Below are 27,049 nucleotides of genomic sequence, written 5' to 3'. Positions count from 1 at the left end.
CATATGTAACGCGGCAAGTTTCCGCGCGGCAGGGCCGTGTGGGTTTATGCGCCCGCGAAATCACTGATACCACCCCCGCGAGCACAGGGTGCCTACAACCCTCTAGCCCCCCGATGCGGTGGTACGTTACGCCTTTAGCCTAGTTCGCGAACTAGACGGTGCCGTAATCCTTTTGCCTGGTTTATCGCGGAATTTTAGAATTATGCGGAGCCGCGTACACGCTTGTCGCCGCCGACGACAGAGACGACGCGGAATTTACGCGGCCGGGCCGCGCTGGTACGTGAGCTTTTACGATAGGTATAGAGATGGCCCAGCTTTTTGTTCGCTTATTTACGCGCCGTTCTCGCGCGGTGATCTCGCGAGCCGCGATCTCTTCCATTTTTTATGGGATTGAACCAGGGGAATATCGATTGCCTCCGCGAGACCGGAAGTCTTTGCGACATTTTTCTGGGTCGCCGGAACGATCACGCCATGTTTTTTTGCGTTCTCATTCGGCGGATCTCTCGACGCTCTTTTCTACGGAGTAACCTTTGTCGTTGCGTCGCGGACTGAATTAATAAACGTAAAAGTGGGAGGATGTGTTGCTTTGTTAATCTGAATTAAGGTGTACTTTGTTGAGAAAGTAATTACTTTGGACGCTGCTGGAGGATAGAGCTTCGGGTTGTGAAATCACCCGTCTCCAACGGTTAAGGGTTAAGTAATTCTTGTATTCACGTATTTTCTGTTTCGTGCGAATTTGATGAGCATTGATGTGGCACTGAACGTGTTAAGTTGAATAATATACTCTTTGCATTTGTGTTGGACCGATGAAATTCATTCAATAATTTCCTATAAAAATGTCGTAACAACTTCAATAACTGCACAGTAGAAAATCAGGGATCTCACCAGGACAAGTTCAGCGTTAACGTCGTTTATGCAATTTCTGTTGGGCCGCTTCAAACGCTATATTTCCGAAGAACGTCGACACTCCGCATTATAAATTCCTATTATCGAACAAAATATTTCCGGTGGAGATTCTTAATATTGTCCGCGGATAATGCCGGTTATCTCGTTGACGCACGTGTTCGGTCGGGTTAATGGCAGAGAGCGTTTCGTCGGGAAGACTTGATAGATTAATTAATTGGAAGGCTCTTCCGGCCGGTTGACCAAAGAATCATCGATACGGATGATCTGAAAGAGATACAGGGATCGGTTTGCGGGCTGGGTGCTGACGTTAAACGATATCGCGTGCTCCCGTGGTTTCCGCGTGCGGTCTCGCGCGCGTAAATTGCATTTCGATAACACCGAATTAACTCTATCTATTCACCACATTTATCACTGTGCCCGGCTGATAGAGCCGGTCAATCCGGCCGGATCGCGGATAATGAACGCGTCATCGCTATCGTCCGTGATGTCATTGTCGGCAGTTTTCTACACTTTAACTCTTAATAACACGGCCGGCTGTTTGCACTGCAGCCAAGCCCCATTGTCAATGTGTACACGCGCCAGCCCAGTGACACGTGCGGGCGACCACATTTACATGCTCCATCGAATGATCACGGGTATATATCGGGGCTGTCGTCGTCTATCGGCAATTTCATTTCGGCCATCAACGGTAATGCGTCCTTCACGAACGACCGCATCAAAATATTCGAAATTCATCCACTTCCGAACCCGCCGATAAGCCCGGCGAGCCGCGCCGCTCCGGGATTCGTATCTCGTTTAAATTTGTTTCAATAATGAACCGGCTTGGCTTATCGATCGTGTTATATTTTATAGAGACGGTCAACGTCACATTAATCGATGGTCCACGAGAAATATAATTTATTCAAAGCAAGGCATGCAAAGCATTCAAAGCAAAAGATTGTGTATCCCGTTCAGGATTGGGGATTAGGACTCTCTTCAGGTGGCGGAACAACCATCCACAAGGATCAAAGCTGATCGTTCCATATTTTAGATGGTTACCTTCAAACTCATTGTTGATGAATGAGAAATATAATTTATTTAGAGCAAGGCATCACTTAAACAATTGTGTATCCCGTTCAGGATTGGGGATCAGGACTCTCTTCAGCTGGCGGAAGAACCATCCACAAGGATCAAAGCTGATCTTCCACATTTTAGATGGTCACTTTCAAACTCATCGTTGATCAATATAATTTATTTAGAGCAAGGCATTATTTAAAAAATTGTGTATTTCGTTGAGGATTGGGTATTAGGACTTCCTGGAGATGGTGCTTAATGCGATGCTGTTCTTATCAGCATGGGTCGAAGCTGATCGTTCCATATTTTGTTCCATAGTATTGAATGCACCTACACACCGATCCCATCCCTACTTCTGACCTAAACCTAATACAGTATTCGTCTACATGTTGCGTGAGTGAAGAAATCCTTTGTCAGACTCCGGAAGTAATACGGAAATTGTACCAATCGAGGAAAAACTAGTTCATGGTAGCACGATAGTCTACGTCATGATAATCTACACCTAACAGCAGATGTCTTACAAACTTTACATAACAAAGTTCACATACTGCTGAACATATTTTCTGGTAAATCTCGTTACGATGCCCTTGAAATCATATGTGGAGGTCATTTGAACCCACAACAATCTTGCGAGGAAGCCGAACCTCCTAAACTTATGAGCAAGGTTTTGATTGAACGTAGTCCTGGTGCAACATCGTTGGCTAGATCAACGTCTTCCGAACGCCAGGGCTCCAAGGCCGTGTTGTGATCCGGGGGCCAAGGAGTATTTCACGGTGGCAGATATGGAACAGCAACATTCTGCGAACAAGCACCTCCCATCGTTCGTAATAACGCTTACGGGGCGCTTAAGCGCGCGCTCAGCCTCGTCCTGCAACGGTAATTCAAAGTTGCACGAGACATTAGGTTGTACCGGAGTAATAAAATCTCCATTTCCCGCAGGACACAGACTAGTCGGGCATGCATATTTAATGCGGAGACAGCACGTCGAAGGAAGGAAGGAAGGAAGGGCTGCCTGCTGCTGCTGTTATGCCACGTCGCCGCAAACCCAGTCTCGCGCCGTCTGTGCTCGCGCTGTCTTTTTCCTTATCCTCTCTCTTTCATCCCTTACCAGCACCCCTCAACTCCTCGTACCCCCTTCAATCCTCTGCGTTCAACCCTGACCCCCCTCTGTGGCCCCCTGCTTGCGTTCCGCTGGGCCGGGTCTCCTTGGATTAAAGACACGTTCGCAGTACTCGACGCAGCAAGCCCCACGACGGCGACGGCGGTAATTCCCCGTGTAACCGGGCGATTATGAAGTAAAGCGACTTTCAGCCAGAGAAAGCGGTCCTCCGCCCACGACCGAAGCCCCTCTCGATTAGCTGTCCCGACGCTTTGTTAACACGCGTTTGCCGAACTAAAAGGGTCCCGCGGATATTTACCGTGCACTCTCCGAGATACGTTCCCGCTGCATCCGAAGAAACCCGCCGGATTCTGTTATTTAGTTCATGAATTTTCATCCCGGCCGCGCTGCCTTACCTTCCCAGCTGGGACCAAACCCCCGTCGCGCACCGACTTTGTTTCGGTCAGGATGCACCTGATTTCCTCGCACCCGCTGAATTTGCAGGGCGGATTATGGGGGGATGGATTCAGCCATTTATTCGCCGGCTGGAGCTTGCAATTAGCAACGTGATGAAGAAGAACGCAAATGTTCGTGTTCAAAGTACTGATTTTTTGGCTTTAATTTCATTGAGATTGAGAATGATTCTACAAATTTATTTCCTTGGGTGTATAATATAAAAAGACTTTGTTGATTTTATAGAATAATGTAAAATAGTCACTTTTAGTGCCCCTCAGTGTCAAATATAACTGGTGGGGCAAACATTGTGTTAGTCGCTGCGACAGCACCGAAACAGAAATATTCATGCAATTGTGCAGCGTCGCCAGTGACCTTCGATTCAATGTCGAAGCGTAATGAAGAAGAAAAGAGAAAAACGTGGTAAAAAGAGGATTCTGTGCAGGATGGTTCTGATATCCTTGATTCCGGGACGCGTGTTAAGGACGGAAAACTGTCGTGGCTCGGAGCTCATCCATTCATAACGCGATATAAAAACGAAAGGGGGAGGAAAAAAACATAAACAGAAGAGCGTGGAATAATAACGATGTTCTCTAGCAACCGAGGCTTGCCCGGAGTAATGTAGCCATTTGGAAATGGAACGTGGATGGATTTCGATGCCCCGCGGCTGTATCTGTCTCCGGTCGATGGATGACCGTTGCCGTGCGTCATTATTCATTCATCAAATGAAAAAACGATGCCGCGCTGCCCGGTTCCTGGATATTTCAGGCGGCTCGCGTTCGAGCTGCAAGGAGAAGGAAGGGGAAGATAGCCTCCCCTGGGATGCGGTAACGCCAACCTTTGCGTGAACCCTCGCCCCGAAGGTATACTCCGTCGTTCCCCATAAAACTGAACTGCCGTTGCGTGCGAAGGACACGGTTATGCGCGGAATGATAGCGAAACGAACGACAAACCAACCTCCGTTGTCCAGGGCACGAATGACCCACCGAATTTGGGTAGGCACGTCAGGGGGCCGTAATAGAAACGACGCACGGAATTAAATAAATATTTTCCACCCCCATGAGACGGAAATGTCCTTCCTTTGAACCTGCGACTTCGAGAAGTTATGGAGAAACGTTGCTCTGTGGAGAAATGAATCGTTTGAAAACACACTGTCAGTTAATAAATCGCTGCGTGATCGGCTAGAGGATGCTTCAACACATTCAATAACATTGGACATTAATATGTTTGCTACAAGTCTCACTCGTTTATGAAGAAATTGGTTGGACGAAATATAAGGAAGTTACTAAGGGATGAAATAATTTTTTATTTCATTCCTGCTTCCCCCACAATCATTGCAGAACATTTTTATTTTGCATAAAAATCGGCAGTCTATTAATTAAACAACGAATTGAAAAGGAAAATATGTACCAGTGTCACTCGTTCGCGGACGAGGATTTTCGAAAACGTTAAAAATACTTTCATACTTTAAATCTTGTACGTTTTCTCTGTCCGTAACCTTGATTGATATTGAATTATTATAGTCACTATTCGTAATAGAAGGGACTATCATTGTAGGTGTTTGAAAAAGGACGGTTCCGTTTTAAAAAGTTAAGGCGACCTTGATATCTCCACAAAAAAAAATGAAATTCAACTTCGTCCTCAAGACATTTAATGTATCTTTGAAGATAACAATGATATTTCGAGGTACAAACGTTACAGCATATTTATACAAAATAAAAATGTTCTACCTGAATTGCAACAAACATTTATTTTCTCTTCTAATATTTTTTTACTGTCTTACATTACTCCTATTCATTTCTGTCATAAATGCAGAATGTCTAGTTTCTTCCAGACAGCACGGCAAAACAGAGATGACAAATTTAATTGCTGATCTAACAATGCAAATACACGTTTAGGATCCCTAAAATGTTAGGAACACAATGAACAAAAATATGAATAATGCTTTGTGATGGGATACGCTCTCTACTGAAACACTGCGCCCGCGGTTCCTGACCGCGGAGCATGGCTTACGCTCATTATTTTGTTTCTGCGATACAACGGGACGCGTTCCCGCCTAGATGAAGCTTAATTAGCAAAGCAACCTTTTTACGAAGCTTTGCACCGTACTTAGATAAAATTCCTTGGTTTTGACTGAGGCGGCGTGTGCTGTCAAGGGGTGAACAGCGCGCGATTCCGCCTCGTCGCAGTCGCGGTAATAAAAATGCACGCGTGCTGCCGTGTGATATCCGCGAAGGGCAGGGCCACACCATTCTCGTTAAATATTTTACGCTCCATTTTACGGCGGTTCGGCGCCACTGTTTTTTTCCTTTTTTCCACCCCTGGTCTTTTTTTTTGCCTTCTACACGCGGTCACCGTGTGCCGAGCGCAAAACGCACGAAAGTGACCGGCGCGCGATAGGACCGAATCAAACGTAAAAGAAACGGAGAAAGAGGGGAAGAGTTATACACCTTTCATAAAACCGGAGAATTTATGAAATACGAAGCCGTAACTGCGATATGTATCTTTCGCTTCGGAAGACTTGACCGTTCCACCGGACTTCGTTCTTTATTATATCGAGTACGAGCGCGATTGTATCGAAAAGTGGCTGTAGTTTCTCGAAGAACTGTTAAACGAGACCTATGCCTCGATTAACCTGATTATTGCTGTACCATTATTTTTTACGTCGACGAAGTGTATTTTATTATGAATAATGTTCTGTATGAAAGAGAACATTTATTTCGATGATTGTACATACATTCTGTTGGCTAAATATTAATACCGAAAATATAATAGTATTGCATAACACAAATATTTAGTAAATTCTGTTCAAAATCTTTGAAGCGTGAGTTGATATTACATATTCTTCCAGAATATACAAATTTGTTTAACATCGACAATTAGTATACATTGTCCACGAATCAAGAACTAGATTTATTCCAGGGATTAATTGTCATATTTTTTCTAGAATATACAAATTAATTTAACGTCGACAATTAGTATGCACTGTCCACTTTTATTCTCAAACTATAAACGTTTCAATTTCCTAAAGAGTACACAAAAGAATAATTAAAATGAACTAACATATCTGAAAAAGTGCAATCAACGTACCAAAAATAACTACCGTTCAAGAGGGTGAAAAAATACTTCATCCATTCGATTGATCCAATCTCAAACGTTCTGCAAGCTCTCCTTTATCAGCTGGGAACAGCATGCAAAAAGCTACTAGAGCAGCAATAAACCGAAAAAAAGGGGGAATGAATCAGCGGGCAACAGTTCGCCGAGAAAACAGGTCTAATCGGCGGCATCGAGAGCCTGCCTGCCACCCCAACATCCCATCCCCAAACACAGCAGACGTCCCGACGAGTGCGTCACGTCGAATCACCGCGGGGAACATCGTTTAACGTTGTTTACTCGTAAACAGACCGAGCAGATGCGAGAGGTCGACGACGAATTTTTCCGGCGTTTCGCCAAGGACAAACGTCGCCGCGCGTTTACTCCAATCCCACTGACACATTTTGCAATCGGCTTCTGTGTACACGTACCTCGTTCGAACATTCTGCTGCTCTACTAAAGAGATATCTCAATATTTCATCTAAAAAGAATCGGTCTTTTAGAAAACACTATTAAGCTTCAGAGCGATTTTTCCATCGGAAACTTGAATTTCTTTACGCAAAATTTCAGTTTGTTTCTGGCCACCATAGTAACCCTTTATATTAATCCTTGGCACATCAAATCTTTTGCGGTGACATCGGAAACCCTAATTCGTGCTGAGCTTCCACTCAGAGGACCAAAAATGTTCTAGGTCTGCGTTAGGTTTTGAATTCCTCACGCCAGAATCCAAAGTTTTATCATTTCCTGGAATTGTGTAATATTACATTCGGAAAAGTTGAAAGTCTACGAAACTGGTACCGGTGATTTGAGCTGCCCTAATTTCGGTAGGTGCTTGAATGGGTTCGAAACAGTATGAATGATTCTCGCAGTGGGTACAAACGCAGCCGCACGTTTACATCGGCGAGGAAAGCGATGCAGCCGCGTGTTTTCTTGGTGATCGCTTTTTCAGTTGGACGAGGCAATGCAATTGCTCGAAGAGATCTCACGGGAGGATCGTAGCGTGTCGGGGATACGTCCGCTTGTAGTTGTGCCGGGCCCTCCTTGTTCGAACTCGTTTGTACGGGACGAGAACGCCGTTTCGTAAATGTCTTCTCGTATAACGGCTTCTTATTGCCCCACGTACGACGCCGACACGACTTTCTGTCCCGCTTCCAGCCGTGTTCGTCCTTCGATTGCGACCAACCTCCAAGACCACCATCCTCGGAAACCTGGCACGGTTTCGATGTACCTCTCCGCCGTTCTACCCACACCTAAACCCTCCTTTTCACCCAACTCTCTCTCTCTTTTTCTCTACCTTTCTCTACACCGTGCATTTTTGGCTATTCTCCCTACTTTTCCCGTATATTCGTTTCTAGACTGCGCTATATTCCCTTTAGAGCGACGCCGTTTTTTGTTCGCCTTAGTATCTCTCTACCGGGACTCGGAGAATTGTTCTCTGCCTCTCCATTCACGCTTTTCTTTGCTCCGTTTGCTTCCACCGAGCGCCACCACTTAGAACACAACCACCGAACTGTTTAACATTTCTTTTGTTCAGCCGCTGAACCGCCTTTGTCAATATTCAGAAGATTTTAACCCTTTGCAGTCCCAGCTAGTTTCACTCGAGAATTAAACATTTCTTCCTACCTAGAATAATTCCATATCATTTTTGTCATTTTATGGATATGTAATTGATGTAACACCTCGTACGATACTTATGTTCATGAATTTATTTGTATCTTTTCGTGAAGCAGAACAGAAGAAACAATTCGTAAAACGTGCTCATCGTTTAACTACCCTTGTGGTAGGGGCACCAACTTGTCGCAGACTAAATGTCTTTGTTGTTTTTAAAGATACATTTTAAGGAAGACAAAGTTGAATGGTAAAAAAGGGCTCACACAATACCAAAAAAATTTTTGTTGTATGTAATTTTTAGAGATATCAAGATCACCTTCATTTTTTTAGTGGAACCACCTTTTTAAACATCTACAATGATAGTACCTTTCACTGTGAATTCAGTGACTATGATTATTCAAGATCACGGACATAGAAAACTTTGAAGATTTATAATATGAAAGCCGAATATTTACTGTCATTCTCCTTTTTAATTCGTTGTTTAGGTAATAAACTGCGGATTTCTATGCAAAATAAAAATGTTCCGCATTCATCGTGAGAATATGAATAACCTGAAGAACTTTTTTATATTTCATCCAACCAATTTCTTCATAAATGCATAAAGATCCGCGATCTATTAATTTATCAACGCGTTTACCAATGCGCGTGTTACTTTTTCGACGAGCTACTGTCCCGAAGGAATTTTTCGTTCTCGAAAAATGCCAATTTTCTGTCGTTCTGCTGTTCAGTGTTGTCACGTATCGTCGCGCGCGAGCAGCAGTATTCTCCCGAGACAAAATTAATATTCGATCAAACACGGAATCGTATCGTCCTTTATGGGGACGGTGTTCATTATTCAAGGTTCACTCTTGGCGTGCCTTTCTTCCGTCTGGTAACTTTATATTCTTCACCTCCGTTTTCCATCCGTCTCCGAGGAGAGGGGTAGAAAAACGCGTCGCAAATCCGTAGCTGCTTCCTGCTTTAATATCTCGCCTCGATGGAGTCGCCGAGAATCGCGACTCGCTGCCGAAGTTCTCACGCAGCGAAAAATGGAAATACACCGACGCTTTTCGATCGTTCGAGAGGCTTACGGTCGCGGAATAAGTTCGAAGTGATTCAGAACCAATAGAACGTCAGCGGATCACGTTCTGAATCTTACTCACGTTTTGCATCGTGTAGAAGCCCGTCTATATATTTTCATAGCTACACGCCCATTAAATTCGTAGTAAATGTATCAAAATGTGAATACATGTGTGGATACGCGTTCGACCAAGAATAAATAAATCGTAGTGTTGATATTGGTTTCGGCGGACGCTTAACTTTGTAGACTATTCGCTGAAACGGGGAACGGAAACGTTGAAACATGTATGAAAACTCGCCGCTCGTGACACAAATGTGTAAATCCCCGGAAGTGGCGACTTTAATAGTTTACGAGTCGACACCGAAACGAGTTAAAGTTACCGGTTCGAATTTTTTTAGCTTTTAAAGGACCCCGACATCTTGTGAAAGATTAATAGACATCGCCGAGCCTTAACGTTATTCTCAGATTTAAGAATTTTCAATTTTGTTTATTCGTTTCCAGGAACAACGGAACAAGAAATCTGTTGTTTCAGTCCGACGGAACGCGGCTGAAAGCGAAACTGCATTGCAAAACACGCGGCACAATAGGCCTTCGCGCGTAGACAAGGAATGTGCGAACTGCATTGCAATTGAAAATCAGTGGCGGCATTCACCCCTCTGTGGCATTCACACCGCCATTCTCAGCCGATAAAGCATCGGCGAGAAAGTTTCCCCAGAATTTCAGCGAACCGGTCGATCGTCTGAATATTTTCCCTTTCACGAATTTTTAAACGCACGCGAGCATATTTATACACGTATTTTATTCCGAACTGTCACGCGACGCGTAAAGAACAATCGGTCGGAACCCTGCAGCGTGGATTTATCGCTGGGCTGCTTGGAATCAGAGGGCCCCTGATTTGTATATCGTTGATTCGAAAAATTAATGTTTAATGCGATCGCGATCGCGGAATGCAATGTCGCTTACAAGAAAATTGCAAACAGTTTCGTTACACATCGCGCCGTATCGTTGGATCGCGGGATCGAGGTAGAGAACACGCTCGGGGAACGTTATTAACAATCTTTAAGTTAATTAGCCTGCTTTACGAGCTACGTCCGGCGAGCTACGATTACGCGAAACACGATTAGTGTATATGCATATTGTAGAAGAAAAGTGCATTCATCAAATGAACGTGCGCCAATTTGATATTTCAATGCATCATTTAAGTTTGACTTATTAACGTTTTATGAAATATGACGAGTTATTAACGAATTATGAAACTAATTTAAACTACAAGTCTTCCAAAGTAAGGTTTGTCGTAACTAGACTGCGGATGTTTCTGCAATTTTCAATTTTTCAGCAATTTTTGTAAACGAATTTTAAGAATGTGGTATCAAATGAAATTCTATTTTCATTGATAATAGCTAGACTGCGAATGTTTATACAATTTTTAAATTTTGTAGGCAAATTTTAAGAAAGTGGGAACAAATGAAAACTGATTCTCAGTGGTAGTAGCCTTTGTAGATCTGAAATAAATAAAAATCGTACTAAATTCAGTTGAATTTAATAAACCAGCATTCTTTAAAAAATTTGTATACGCCATAAATGAATCAAAATCCGTAGTCTAATCATAATCGTGCATTAAAGTTGTGGAATATCGAAGTAACATCAATTTTTTTCTAATTTACAACGTTACGAAAATGAATTCTCGATCGGTGTGAGATCGTTTCTGGCTGTGGGACGCAAGCGAGTGCGATTTCCCGTTCGAGAGGACCAAAGAGGGCGTGATAGTGAAAAATCGAATCGGCTAATGATCGATAATGAGTCGGGCGTTGGAGCACGGCAGTCATCTGCCGCGTTAAACACTGTTCAACTACGTGGCTGTTATCTTTACACGTGTCGCGAGCGCACGTACGGGAACGGTACGCGCGACGCGACGCGTCGGCGACCGTCGAGGTTTATATATGTTCAGCGCTAATTTATACGGCCTTAAACGGTGCCGTGCTTTCGGGCAGACAATATCGATTGCCGTCGCGACACAATTGTTCGCAAACATAAAGCACCGAATTTGTAGAAGCGTTTAGCGCGAAGCACATTTACACTAATGAGCGGCGAATTATTTACATTGCTGGGAACGTATTACCGCCGTGCTTGCACATCAACAGCGCGCGATGCGTCGTTACGTCTGGTAACAATTTCGGACGCGGAAGTATTAATCGTGCCGCGCAAACATGGCGCCCGCCTGTATAAATTACCCGCGAGCGCGACGGGTAACCCGATCTTATGCAAGCGGCATCCGCTGTTAGACGGATGATCGTCATGTTCGGTCATTAATCCCGTTTGCTACCTTGGCCCAGCATCTCATCCCCTCGTTACGCACGCTGATCCCTTCTTTCTGCTACGAGAGCGACGAGCCATGCCGATGCGCCTTTATCAATTTTCTTACATACATTTTTCTAAACTAAAACGCTATGATCTTTCACTCTTTGAAGTCGGAGCTATTTGAACTCGAAAATTAAACCTTTCTTCCTAGCCAGAATAATTTCACTCTATATAATTCTTTTCATTTTATGGATATGAAATTGATATAATACCTCATACAATACTTAAATGTTTAGTTATTGGTTGGGTACCAACATATTTAATGATCTAAACAATATTTTGAATAATGGTACAGCAATTTTCTTAGATACATTTCTTAGATTTCTTAGATTTTCTTAGATACATTTTTCTAAACTGAAACGCTTTGGTCCTTCACTCTTTGAAGTCGGAGCTATTTGAACTCGAAAATTAAACCTTTCTTCCTAGTCAGAATAATTCCATTCTACATAATTTTTTTCATTTTATGGATATGAAATTGATATACATAATACCTCATATAATACTTAAATGTTTAGATATTTTGGTTGGGTACCAACATATTTAATGATTTAAACAATATTTTGAATAATGGTACAGCAATTTTTAGTGATAACTAGACTGCAGATCTTTATGCAAAAGAAAAAATGTTTGCACCTATTGCAAGCCACAGGAGCCACATATAGTAATTTCTTTCTTCTTTTAATTGTGTTATTACGCTGAAATTAATACACTGATGCCCTTAAATCTTCTTAATTCATCCACTGCTTTAAATTGTACGTGTCCATTTTTGTCATAAATGCATAAAATCCGCAGTCTAGTGATTACTCTCCGTCTCCGAGTTGCCACTCGAGCGCTAAGGGCTAGTTTGAATTCTACGCTTTGAGAAACCATATCGTGCTAAAAATCAATTTTGCCGAACCAAAAATTCTGAAATAATTCTCTGTCGTATGTGCTACTAGGTAGAATGTTAATAAATTTATGTGTGATTTTTTGTAAAGCAGAACAGAAGAAATAATTCATGAACCGTGCTCGTCCTGTAACTACCCTTGTGGTAGGGGTAACGACTTGAAGCTTGTCGCAGAGGATTTTCTTCAGGACCCCTATCGAATGGTGAGACCAAGCTGATATACAGGGTGAGTTGTTTTCAAAGATACATTAAATGTCTTGAGGATACAAATTATGATAAAATAAAAATTTTAATCCTTAAACTTAACCCCAAGAAGGGGCTAGAGAGAAATTCGAACGCATAGATATTTTTCTGTACTCGACAAAAATATTTATCGAAACAATCGTCTGCTATTCCGTTCTTATTTCGCCAACGGGTTAGTAAAAACGTCCGCAGTCCGTTTGTAAATATTGTAAGACCACTCAGACATGCACATACTTATCTGCACATGCAGAATGGATGCAACAACGTGGACCGTCGCGTCGATGGTCGATTCCGTCGGAATCGGACGTGTCAAACATTCATTAGACTCGTTGGATAGACTCGTTAAGCTACCACTGTCTATCACGAGTCCGCGGAGCCGGAGGTATCTTTTCCGCTCCAATTTGCTCAATATTCCCAATCCAACGTATCACAGAAACGCCGATACCGCAGTGGTCGAAACAGTTATCAGTTCATTTGCGTAATTTCCTGAACGTTCTAACCGCAACTCTTTCAACAATTCTATTCGAAATTAATCGTCAAAAACTATGAGAAGACATTTTAGAATTTATTTACGAAAAAAACCAGCTTTTACAAGTCCAACAGATACACAGATTTTATCCACGGTTTTCGGGAAACTTGACTACCGCTGCGAGAGTACACAGATTGAAATTAGACGGTGAAATAATGATTACACCACAGCGTGCAATTTTTATTTCGGGGAAGGACGTGCTCAAAAAAAAGATTTCGGCTCGAATGAGCGACGAATGCGCCCATATTGTACCCGACGCGTCGTCCACCAGCTTTCGTTCCCCAGGGATTGTTCGTGTACAAATATCCATATTTTTTTCGGGAGTCATAAAAATGCATAAAATAAATTTCGCCACGGACAGCTTTACCCTAGAGTCGGGAGGGAGGGGTGGTAGGACATGGTTTTGTTCAGTTTTCGATTCAGGATTAATGTTCTGCAAACGACGACGACGACGACTACGGCGGTGTTTGCTGTTAATCTGTACGTCGTACCGGAATCTGTATTTAGATGCGAGGGATCCTTCTGTTTGGCAATTCGTATCCGGCTGTGCATGTATGACGTACGTTTTGCACAAACAACTTTGTATATTAACCCTGCGACGGCACACTGTTTTTTTCGGAGTACCAGACGTCACGCTCTGGGGTCTCCCGTGTTCGGCTAAGCTATCGTGGCTTTGGAATTGTGTGCGGGAGTTCGTAAAAATTTATTCACGCTATTTCTACTGCGTATACGATAGCTGGACAGTGAATGAGACTGATCATGTTTTTTATTCATTATTCATGTCGTTACAGAAAGTGTATAACAATAGCTCCACATACTTTAATTTATATTAATTCTATATTTATATTTGCTCGTATTTCTTTCAAACCCAAATGTTTCTATCGCAAAGTGCGATCCTCCACCTTTAATTCGATCCCTCAAACGTTCGAAAATTCCAATAAGAATCCATACCACAATACAATACACTGTATTAGGTAGTATATGTATAGGTTGGAGGGAAAGTTCTGTCGTATTTTAAAGAAAACATTTGAATTAATTTATAAAAATGTATGTTCGATATTATTCAATGATATAATTTCCATGATCTGTAATCACTAGACTGCGGATCTTTATGCATTTATGAAGAAATTGGTTGGGTGAAATATAAAATAGTCCGATTTCTAAAATTCAAGAACGTTGTAATGTTGCATTTAATGTAACGAAGTTGTTAAGGGATGAAATCCATTTTTATGTTATTCCTGCTTCCCACAATCAATGCAAAACATTTTTATTTTGCATAAAGATCTGCAGTCTAGTAATCACTCACTAGCAACATATTGTTTTTTATTTAAAATACGACAGAACTTTCCTTTCAACCTAATATAATTGGCTTGATAATTTCCTTAATAATGTGCATATTTTCTAAAAATTGGTGATCGCGGTTTTCTCCATCATACACAAAAGCCACCTATCGTTCCAATCGTGACGTCACTAGTCACCCTGTTTATCGGGACAGTTCTCTGAACGTGACGTCTTGACGGGAATTTTTGGTGCAAGGTACAATCTCGCGTTCTCCATTGTGCCCCCGCCATATTTAATCGACGAGGCGATGGACCAATTGCCTCCCCTCCCTTCCGCCCCAGTCGCAATTCGGGAACAATCGCCGATCGTCGGGGACTCTGTTCGGGTCTCTCGCCCCTCTCCACCAATGAAAACTTCGCGAGTACCTGCGACCCTCGCGGACCCAATGTTTCGGCCGCGGTGTCATTAGTATAATCAGAGTGAAAATGAACACACGAGAGTGTCCGTGAGTGACCGTGACAGAAAGTATACAAGTGTACTTGCACGAGTGTATTCGAGACGCAACATGGTCCCCGTTACGTGGTGAGTACCGTTTTCTTGTTTGATTCTGTCGATAGGTATCAATATTATTTATTTGGATTTTAATTATTTTTAACACTAAACCTACCGAGCCTTAAACGTAACTGGTACATGTTTCCTTATGAAAATGACAAGATTGATTTTATTTAGACTTTGTGCTGCTTTATTTATACAATCAATTTATTTTAATTATACAATCAATTCTTATAAAATCATTTTTATTATTTCAATAATTATAAAATAATAAATCTGACACGGTCACTTTGACCGGTGGTGGTAGCTTTGGTGTTAAAATTAACTCTGTGTTACAGTGAATTGTGTATTTTCCACCCTCTTTTCCCATTAACGTATCTTTGCAGTCTCAGTTTTGATTATTTACTAGTGACAGTGATTGCTTCTCAATTTATCCACCGTACGTACTTTTAAACAAAATGTAGGTTAAAATATACGCATACTTTTACATACTTACATATACAGTAGGACCTCCATTAACCGGATCCCGATTATAAACAATCATGCGTTTAAATATGATTATACAATTATGAAGGGAAATAAATTTTCAAAAATAAATAATTTTATTTGGAATATGATGTAAATTTTAATTATGCCCCTCGAGTCTCGATTATAATTATCCATCGGATAATTTGTCCGGGCTGTTTGTCTCCCGATCAAGCCGCTTAATCTAAGTCCTACTGTACTTCTTTTGCGTATTTTTAAACGAGATACACGTTAGAAAGCGAGTCCATTAATCTGACCGGTTGGAAAACGTTCAGACCATAAGAGATTTTCCTAGAGCGTCTTTAACGAACCCCACCGTGTAGCGTAGCAAGCCAGGCAGTGTCTGAAGGTCGTTAGAAGAAAAGTCGGAGGAAAATGCGAGCAACAGGAACCTTTCGAAATAGAGGGTTAGGTGTCACGCAGAAGGGATGGTGGTTGAAGAAGAGGGGTGGCGGCTGGCCTGGTAGAACGCGGGACACGTAGTTGCGACTCGGCGGGAGAAAGAGAAACGATACGGAGAGGAAGAGGGACGATATAGGGGGGTAGTGAGGCGGAGGCAGTGAGACACCATCGTGCGCTCGGATTTTAGTTGTCAGTGTCAGCGTTTTTTAGCATACTGCCATTTCGGCGTTTCCCGTGCTGCGTACGCGACGGGAAAGGGTGTCGTGTGCGTGCAGGACCGGGGAAATTCATGGGAAATGGGTTGCGCCGCGATGGGGCACAGCTCGCAAGACCCCGTCATAAATTTTCCCGCGAATTTTATGCACACGTGACACGTAATCACCACCGCGATCTACTTGTTTTTCCACCGTAAAAATAAGTGCGCTGAGTTTATCGTAATCGCGGCAAACAACGCGTTCCGATTTATTAGAAATAATTTATTGCATGGAAAATTGTTTTTTTACGCCAACCTGCTTTGGTACTCGTCGCTGTTCGGTATATCGAATCCGAGAAGATTTTACTCTTCAATCATTATTGGATTGAATTTTGAAGATTACTAGACTGCGGATTTTATGCATTTATGACAAAAGTGAGTAGGTGTAATTCAAAACAGGAGGAAGATTAAAAGAGTTTAACAATGTCGATATACCATCTTTAACATATAAAAATCATTAATGAAGAAAATCAATTTTTATTTAGCTCCTATAGCTTGCACTTGATGTATACAAATTTTATTTTGCATAAAGATTCGCAGTCTAGTAACGACATTATTGCTGTTACTGTCGACGACAGAAATTTAAAATAGTTTTCATACAGTGCGATGCACTGTTTTCGTTTCTTGATATAGATTTTTAAAATTTGATTTCATTTGCATAAAATGCGAAAACAGTTAGAAATGTGAAAGAGTGCGTATAAAATCACCTCCGAAATTTTCGGGTACCGGTCAATACCAATGCTAGGATTTTTGCAAACACTTTCTACATTTTCTTGAACAATTCCGACGTATTCCTGTGAAAATGCCAATTGAAATTTACGCGAACCGGTGCAGCTCTTGAAACTGCGATCTCCTTTATGCACTTTACACACGCCAACGAGCGAAAAGAAAATTGTAGAACGTTCCTGTGCAACGTCCATGAAGAAATCTGAATGTTGTCACGTGAACCGAAACGATTCCCGCACAACACATCCGAATTCCGCCCCTGTCTGCACGCATTGCTCGGCGATATTGCGATATATATTTCAATAAAATATTGAGACAGGCAGGCACCGACGGCGGCGGCAGCGCGACACCCAACAATAATATATTGAATATTCCCCGTCGGATTCTACAGAATATAAAAACGAGGCACAAAATAACCGTTAGACCTGCCTTGAATATTAATACGCCAGCGGAGTGTAAAAATGCGCGCACACCGACGCCGATTCCTCCCGCGAGAGGGTGCACGCGTGGATTTACGACGCGTGGCTCGTGTGGATCGATTTCCTTGGCGAGATAAGGACCGGAAGCGACGACGGATGGTGTCCTCGGTCCCGCGCCATAAGCCGTGGTGCACCTAACCCATGTACGCGCGAAAAATCCAGACGGGGAATTACAAATTCATAAATCTCCAGTTTAACGAAATCCGCCAGAGCTCTTCGAACGGAACACTATTGCGCGAATATATTAGGTACTTGAATAAATTTCTGCCGCTCTTTCGGAAAATAAACGTCCCTTGGTGCAATAGAAAAATGGAGAATATTTTATTCAAAGTATTTTTGCGTTGCTAAATATTCGGTCGTTCGGAAAGTAATTTTGTTTTTCATGTAGTGAAAATTATTACTGATATTTATAATTTCAGTTATTTATAATAATACATAAAGACCGCGGATCCTTATGTATTTATAGCAAAATTGAGTTGGTGAAATTCTCACAATGGATGAGGTCAATATATAATTTCTGCTCTATTAAAATCATTAAGGGAAGATATAACATCCAATTTGGTTTCTCTTTCTTGCAATCGATGCGGGCAATTTTTATTTTGCATAAAGATCCGCAAGCTATTACTTAACCTTATTTTAAATCGCAAAATCCTGTAGTGCTTTCTAACCTTTCAAGTATGTTTATTATGATTTCTTTAGCATTGTTCAACATTTTTTATGCGCTGCAAATTTCCTTTCAAATAAGGGCGTAAGAAGTCATACAACTCAACTTTTTGCTAATAAAAAAATAAAATTCTATAAGAAAGGGGTCTTTACATTGCCTGAGAAATTGCAAGACACCATAGAACAAAATGTCATAAAACTTATTCTAAATGCTAAAAATTTTCTCTTGAGAAAACGAAATGACTCCGAGCTTTATTAAAAAATTGTTCGATTTCCATTTATGGAAGCACAAGGGAGTATTCTATTTGTTAAAACCGGCTCGCATAATCGCAACTACACGGCGAGAGTTTTACAGCTTTAATTCCCACGATTAATTAGCAAACATCCGAGGATCTTGATTAATCGGTAGCGCCGTTCTACATTGATCGATACCCTAATTGAAAGCTGCAGAAGATCGGACACCGTGTATTTTCCGATGGCCCTCGAAGTGCATACATGATCAAAGTAAGTGTTATTAATAATGACGGTAATGGACGCCCGGCGAAAATTCCCAGCGGATGATGTACCGTGCTCGCAATCATCCTTTACACATGGCTGATTAGCGGCTTATTAAAATTGAAAAAGAAACTGCTAATTATTACTGTTACGACCGGTATCAACGGCGGAATCTGTTGGGCGTAAACTGGCGTCCGGCACGCAGCCCACGATAACGTAATAAAGATGGCATATTTCAGATAGAAAACGTAGTAAACTATGGAGGGCACGCTCGACGGTGGACCGAAAATAACCATATTTCTCTTGTCATTACCCCGGCTTAATGCGGCATATCGTTTGAACAGGCGAACGGCACCCGTATTATAAACGTTTATTAGCCCGAAATTATCTAACTCGGCACGCGGTCGCGGTTGCGACCGATTACTCAAATTTTAGTTGGCCTCGTGTTTGCCCCAAAAACAGCATGGTTCAACGTGAACTCGCCTCAAAGCCACGCTCGTTAATATTCAAGAGCTTGATGTTTCATTAAAAACCTGCGTACTACACCGCGTGGAGCTGGCCGAAATAATTGATTTTGCAACAGCAATCCCCAAAGGCCCTGACCTTTTTCACGGAGAAGGTGGAAAGATATTTCTGCGGATCTTTATGCAAAATAAAAATGTTTTGCATTGATCGTGAGAAGCTGGAAGAACATAAAAACTGATTTCATCCCTTGACGTCTTTGTTACATTGAAAGCAACATTACAGCATTTTCTTGAATTTTTTAAATCTTTTACCAATTTCTTCATAAATGCATAAAGATTAATATACAGGATGTTTTTATCAGATATAGCGTGGTTTCAAGAGAGCTTTCACGTGATTATAGCAAATTTTGAAGGTCACCTTCAATTTTGTGCAAATACATGTCTTTAATTTTTTATGCCTGTCTGTTAGAGGATTTCAAGACGAATTCGGTAAGCATCATAACATAAAAAAAAAAATTTTTTTCAATTTTTTTAAAAATTTGCTATAATCAAGCATGGGGTATATTCACCAATTTCATATCCATCAAATTTAAAATGTCATAGAGAATGGAAATATTCTTGGTTGGAAGAAATTTTTAATTTTCAAGTTAAAATATCTGCGAGTGCAAAGGTTTAACTAAAATTTAATTGTTATTTCCCCGAAACGGATAGACTTTAAAAAAAAATTTTTTTGAAGCATTGTCATCCAGTTCTGGGCCATGTAACCGATTTTAAGTCCCGAGCTCATCAGGAAGTTAGTTTAAAATCAATTGCAAAATTTGACACCGAACAGACAAACAAACAAACAAACAAGAAAGCGAGCTAATAAAAACGTGGTAATGAATCGCGCCCGAGGTTCCAGAAAATTAATGAAAACTTTATCGGAGGAACAGACTCGAATTGAGGAGAAAATTACCCCCTCTCCGCCAGTACCGGATTAGTCACGTGCCCGGGCCGAGTAGAAGGAGGAAGGTAGAGTAGAAAACAAGTTCGTAAAACGCCGAACGACCTTGAAAGCGAATATTTTCAGACGGGAACAGCGATAATGCTATCCCAAGCTCTTTGTTTCAGTCGAATAACCTAGTTGCTCGCAGCGGGTGGGTTCGGCCACTTTCGCAAGGTGCTCGATGTTTTAAGTAGGGTCTGCAATCGAAATAAAATGAAAGTTGAATGTTGGTAGCGTCGATAGCCGAGGAGGTCGCAAAGGATTAAGGGTCTACGGCGCCGCGTCGTCCTCCTCTCGAACAGTCTTTTGTTTCGCAGTCCTCTGAATATTCATACGAGACGGAGACGTCTCCGGTACTTTCTTCTTCCATGATGGATGGGATCGGGAATGCAGAACGAACTCGGGGAGACCTACTTCTCGGACGGGCCGATGGACAAAGGCGCCATCCATCACGTTTCCTAGCCAGTCGAGCATTATCTCCTCCAACCCTAATTTCGATCCGATAGGTCAGCTCTGGTTCGAACGCAGCTCGCATGCAAATTTTCAGCCGGCTCAAACGGCTCAAAGATGCAAACTGATTCTACAGACTTCGCGAAACCATTATGATTAGAGAAATTGTGATTTACAAAAATTTTCAACTCTTGTAAATAGTTTCTAATGTTTTATGTTATCAGTTGTTCTTTGTCCACGTGAATTGACGTGTGTTCTTTAATTAAACCGTTAAAATTCTTCAGAAATGTAAATTTTAATGGTCGGAGTTCACCGGTTGGAAAGTTATACGCAATGTTGGTCGATTAGGTTAGAACGCTGCCATATTGGTATAGGAAAACTTAAATGGGCAGAGAATTTGAATCGTGATGTAAGTATTAGGTTGGAGTAAATCGAAAACACATATTGCTAGTGACTCATTGGGAAACAGGAATCGAACAGGAACAGAAATGATGTCATTGGATAATATTAAACATATATTTTCAGTAAAATACGACAGAACTTTCCCTCCAACCTGACAGACTTGTTACGCACAAGATTTGTTCGAGTAACTTTTTTTCTGGGGGCGCAATCTTCATGTTGCCGCGTGAATCATTCGCATGTGCGTCCCGCTAGAGTATGCTAAGCGAGTCCTTTGCGGGTTGAAATTGTCTTTCGACGGTTCGGCGAGCTAAGTGAATTTTAGGCAGCGGAGAAACCCAGAGATATGTCCCATCGCAAGTTCCACAGGCCGTGGATCATTCAATTTGTACCTTGGTGTGGTGCGGAGTTTGATAATATGTAGATTAGTTCGGATGTTTCAGAGAATATCTGGGCATACATTCGTGAAACGTAACGAAACTGAAGCGATTAAACCGTCATTATATTATTGATTCGCGTGTACGTGACGTGCCATTTTATAACATTTCTGCAGGTGCTCGTTATTTTTGAACATTTGCTAATTGAACGAGTAATCAAATTGCCGAACGAAAAATGTAAATTGACGCATATTTTCTGACGAATTATGATGTCATCTTTCGTTGATGTTCATTTTAATTCATCTCGAAGCAAAGAAGTTAGAAATTTTCGATGCTATTTCTTTAGCAGGAATGTTAGTGTCAATTGATTCTGCAAACAATTTTTATTCATAATGGATAGGCCCCTTTCAATGAATTTTTGTTAGTACATAACCAATTTTATAGAGGAAAAAGAATATCAAAAAATTCTATACATAATATTCTCCTAAACGTCAAGAAAAGACCGTGACATTTTTTATAGACATCCATCAAGCAAAAACGTAGTGAACTAGCGATACCGACATTCGCCGAACAGTATCAAAATTTCTATTTACCCGGAACGACTCTCATTTCCATATACAGTAAAAATTCATTTACGCGAGAGTATATTACAGGGAAGTTTCCGTAAAAATGTACTGTTCGACGAGAGTGTACTCCAATTTCTCATTAACAAAATGGTAATATTGTTTAACCTGAATATTTTCGTGTTAAACAGAAACGGCGAAGTTGCTGGAGAATAATAAACAGACGCGCATACGTTGCGTAGAGCATTCGCGGCCTTATAAATTTGAATAAGAAAATAATCAATAAAACACAGGTGGAATAAACTGATTAATTGCGAAGTTGAATTACCTCTTGCACTCTTTAGATCGTGTAAATCCCAATAAAGTTTGCTTCAAGCAATTATGAACAAAATTAATTCTTAATGAGAAGAATTGTGTCACGCACATATGACCGACGAGACATGGCAGTCAATTTTAATTTTTTCAGGCAAATTTTAAGAAAGTGGAATCGTGTAAAATCTTATTTTCAATGGTAGTAGTCTTCGCATTTCAGAAATAAATAAAAATCGTACTGAATTCTGTGGAATTTCATATTCTAGCATTTTCTGAACATTTTCAAAAGCCATAAATGCATTCGCGATATTCGCGAAAAAATCAATCTGCGAATGCGGCGGAAAGGATCAGGGCAGCTTGCGATCAGTATGTCAAGAGACACGAAGAAGCTCCCAGGGCTGGGGAAACACGAGGAAAGAAGTTGAGGAAGAAGGGGTGGAGGAAGCGGAGGGGCCGAGGAGGGTGGTGGTCGTGTTCGCGGAATCACGCACGCGATTATTCGCGAGAACGACGGCGACGTGGGCCGATCGAGACCGAACCGGTGGTAGGGTTGCGCCGAGGGGGTGGGCAGAAGGGTGTTCATAAGTACGGCAATCTACGGGTGGTAATTTTGTGCAAATAGTAATATCGTGCAGACCAACTGGCTGCCAAAGGTTGCTGTTACTGCTGCTGCGGCTCGCCACGATCGCCGCTCCGTTCCTCGTCGTTCCTCGCCGCATCGAACGGCGGGGCCGCCGGGGGTTCGTTCCTTTCGGCTGAAGTAGTGCAGCATGGCTTAGGCTCGCGTGCTAGCCTATCGTTTCCATTACGGCCACCTTCGCCGCCATAGTCAGATAAAACCAATTATAACCTATCCACCCTCGGCCGACATCAAGCCAAACGTTGTCAGCGGCGCAACGCGGCCGCGAGAGAGAGCCCCGGCTGCCTCCGGAGACGATTTTACTTGCAAACCAGCCATTTCGCCCTCGTAAATATCTGGCCGTGTTGCCGCTGGCTCGCTTACGTGGCGCCCGCGATCATCCTCCTTCAGGAGAATTTGAGAAATCACTTTGCCCAAGGATGAACCGCCCGCTTTACCTATCCTACCACCCCTTCCAACCCCCTCCCCGCTCCACCTTTTTATCCTTTCTCTTTCGCCTTTTTTCGCCAACGTCACAAGACCGGGAACGTGATTTAATGATCGTTCGTTCCTCATTGGATATTATACTGGAGCTTTCGATTGGCTGGGACCGAGTGGAAGGAATATTTTACAGTGCGAAGGTTGTATAGGGAGGATGGGAGCTGGTAAATCAACCGGGAACGCAGCGTCGATGAATAAATGGACTATGCTCCGTGACGAGAATTATTTTTGACTTCACCCTCGAAAATCTCACACCCCCCGACTAAATCACATTTTTCGCTAATGTTTCTATGTATTTTTGGACAGTGAGGAGATGCTTTAGATACTATAATTAACGGTTTCGGATTATATTATATACGTATTCGTCCAGAAAGTCATTTCGTTGTCTCAAGAGAAAATGAAAGCTAATTTTCAACCATTTATAATGTTTTGTCACATTTTGTTCTATGAACTCTTGCGAGTTATATGACTTTTTACGACGTTATTTGAGATGAAATCTGCACCGCATAAAAAATGTTAAAATTATAAATTGAACAAAAACATACATGGATTAAAATCAAAGTTGAATAAAAACATACTTGGATTAAAATAAAAAATTGAATGGACACATAGTTGGATTAAAATTAAAAATGGAATACATAGAAACATACTTGGGGATTAAAATAAAAAATTGATTAAAAACATACTTGACAGAATTAATATTAAAAATTGAATAAAATCATGCTTGAATTGAAACAAGATTAAGCAATAATTAGACCGCGGATTGTATGCATTTCTGACAGAAATGAAATGATGATTAGATACCTAATAACTATGACAGAAGTATCACCCAGGATGTATAAAAACCAAAGCGTGCTTACATGAAAAACTGGAAGAGTCGCTGATCGAATTATGAGGAAAACGAAGCAACAAACGACGAATTAACTTGTCTTTCCTGACGACCGTGTAAAACACATTTTCCCTGTCGACTGGTTGAATAATTATAACGACAGACGCCTGGAATACGGCATGGGTGGTGCTCTCAAACAATTTCAACGCACGGATTCCATTCGAGCGTAGTATGCGAGCGAGTTGGTAGATTGAATTCGCCGTCGATGCAAGAATCGAGCCGAGAAATCTATGGGATCGATAAATCTGCCGGCGTGGCGGCGGTACGGATCGCATGCGATTCCTCGCTGGGGAAAAAAGGAAGCACTTCATGCACTTGATACACATAAGTAGAAACTGTGCGGGGCTCTGCTGTCGTACGAAGAAACACGACTTTCGAACACGGAATTCCGGGCTCTCTCTCTCTCTCTCTCTCTCTCTCTGTGGCGCACGCCGCGCGCCGTGGCGCATTGATCGCGACGTGTAAACGATTCTCGGAAAAACGAGCTGCCGTGTCGGCTAGAATTAAGTAACCGCGTGTCGAGAGTTCGTATCGCGTCGGTACAGAGAGAGAGTACGCATGCCGGCGTGTCGTCACGAGAATGGGCGGTAAGTATCCCCCGCGACAGAAATTATAATGCGTGTTCAGCCGACGAAAAACAAGTTGGCGCCGCGTCGTTCTGCGTCGCGACGACCACGTGAACCTCGCCGGCATTCTCTCACGAACCTGCAGCCCCTGCGAATGCTCCGCGATTCTCACTTTCGGACGTATTGGGTGAGGTAGAGGAACAAATTTATCAGAACAAATTCGTCAGAACGAATTTATCAGAACAAATTCGTCAGAACGTATTTATCAGAACGAATTTGTCAGAACAAATTTATCAGGATAAATTCATTACAACAAATTCATCAGAACAAATTCATCAGAACAAATTCATTAGAACGAATTTATCAGAACGTATTTATCAGAACGAATTTATCAGAACGAATTTATCAGAACGTATTTATTAGAACGAATTTATCACAACAAATTTATTAGAATATAAGAACAAATTTATTAGAACAAATTCATCACAATAAATTCATTACAACAAATTTATCAGAACAAACGTATCGTAGAAAAGCGAATTTAATTATTTATTTCCTCGTCCCTCGGTGTTCTCATACGATCTTCCATTTCGAAATTGGTGTTCGGCGAACGAAGACGAAGAACTCCGCTATTCTCACCTTCGGAGGTCTTAGGTGGTGTAACACACATGTGAGTCGGATCAAACGTATCTCGTAGAAAAGTTTAACCCTTACCACTCGAGTGATGCACTGTACCATTGTACCGACTGTACACCATTATTCAAAATATGTTATTCAAAAATGGAATTTAAAAAATCATAGAGAATGGAAATATTCTAGGAGGAACAAATGTTTAATTTTCGAGTTAAAATAGCTTAGAGTGCAAAGGGTTAATTATTTATCTTCTCCTACCTCGGCGTTTTCATACTACCTTCCATTTCGGAGTTGATTTTCGGCGAACGAAGATTTCGATTCTCACTTTTGTATTAGGTGGGACTAGAGGAACAAATTTATATAGAAATATAATATTATTATAGAAAAATAAATTTTAATTATTTACTCTCTTCTCCTTCGGCGTTTTCATGCGATCCTCCATTTCGGAATTGGTGGAGTAGACGTCGAGACAAATCGCATACGGCAATAACAGTCATCGTGGGTTACGTTCGGGCAAGGAGGGAACGATAAAAGCGGGCATCGACAGTGGCGAATATACCGTGCGATGGGTCGACACTGAACGACGGTGCCGAGCAACAAAACCAAAAGGGAAGTCGAAGATCGTCTGTTATATGGCCGCCATCCACGGTGCCACGGCTAATCCACTTGCCTTCCCAGTAAACTCAGTCTAGCCTGAACTGACCTATCACGTCAGTCGGTTAGCTTGCTTTCCGTCAGATTGCATTACAGGGCTAAGCTTTCATTAGCCTCGTCCGGCAAGCGACAGCTTAACCTTTCCCCGCCATTTCTGGCCTCTGTCCAGTCGTAACTGATAATTCACGCAACGATAAGACATCCCGGGACACTCCCGGTATTCTCTCCCTCTCTCCCTCGCTAGTACGAGGCTTTTTCTGTCACCGTCTTGCCTCACGAGAAGCCCCGGAAACTTCCTAGCGCCCGCCTGCTAGAGGAAACTGAACCCAGTCCTACCGGAGACGCTTTTGTTCCCCGAAGAATATATCCTGCCCGGGGAGGGGGTAAACATCAAGTTTCACTGATAAATTGGGCTACTTTTGTTACGAGTTTTACGTACCTGCCTCGTGAAAAGTTCCCGCGTTAATTCGTTTGAACTCGTGGCAACGGATAAGTGGCGGGGCTCGGACCCGTTTCGGTCCGGCATCTCAAACACGTCATCTGGTTAGCCAGCTCTTGGCGTTTAATTTCTTTTTGTTGTTAGTTTAATAATAAAACTTGAATGAAGGTTAACGCGTTAAAGTAAGAGGAACGAAATGTTAAGAGTAGCATGTTGTCAAGAAAAGACCGCATTAACTTCCTTTCAACATGCAAACTTAATACTGAGTCTGCTTCGGAGACTGTTAAAAATGAACTGCCATACTAGAATACTCCGTGCGTAATATAGTTGGGTACAGTACACCAAATTACTTCTAATGCTTCATGGGTTCCGGATAAAATGTTCATCTTAACACTAAACCTACGAGCCTTGAAAGTAACTGGTACATGTTCCCTTAAAAAAATTACACGATTGATTTGCAATCATTTCTTATGAAATTATTTTTATTATATCAATAATCGTAAAACAAAAAATCTGGAATCGGTCAATTTG

General features: G+C 41.8%; 1 long non-coding RNA gene across 1 annotated transcript in view; it reads left to right on the top strand.

The window, feature by feature from the left end:
* Window positions 1-27,049, top strand: part of LOC143212786 (uncharacterized) — a 127,065-nt gene that overhangs the window by 26,850 nt on the left and 73,166 nt on the right. Inside the window, exon 2 of the long non-coding RNA XR_013009779.1 lies at window positions 12,614-12,745. This is a non-coding gene — a long non-coding RNA (uncharacterized LOC143212786). The remainder of the gene's footprint in view (window positions 1-12,613; window positions 12,746-27,049) is intronic.

The sequence above is a fragment of the Lasioglossum baleicum genome, chromosome 10, assembly GCF_051020765.1.
Source record: "Lasioglossum baleicum chromosome 10, iyLasBale1, whole genome shotgun sequence".
Classification (NCBI taxonomy): Eukaryota; Metazoa; Arthropoda; class Insecta; order Hymenoptera; family Halictidae; genus Lasioglossum; species Lasioglossum baleicum.
This window is presented reverse-complemented; position numbering and strand designations above follow the sequence as displayed.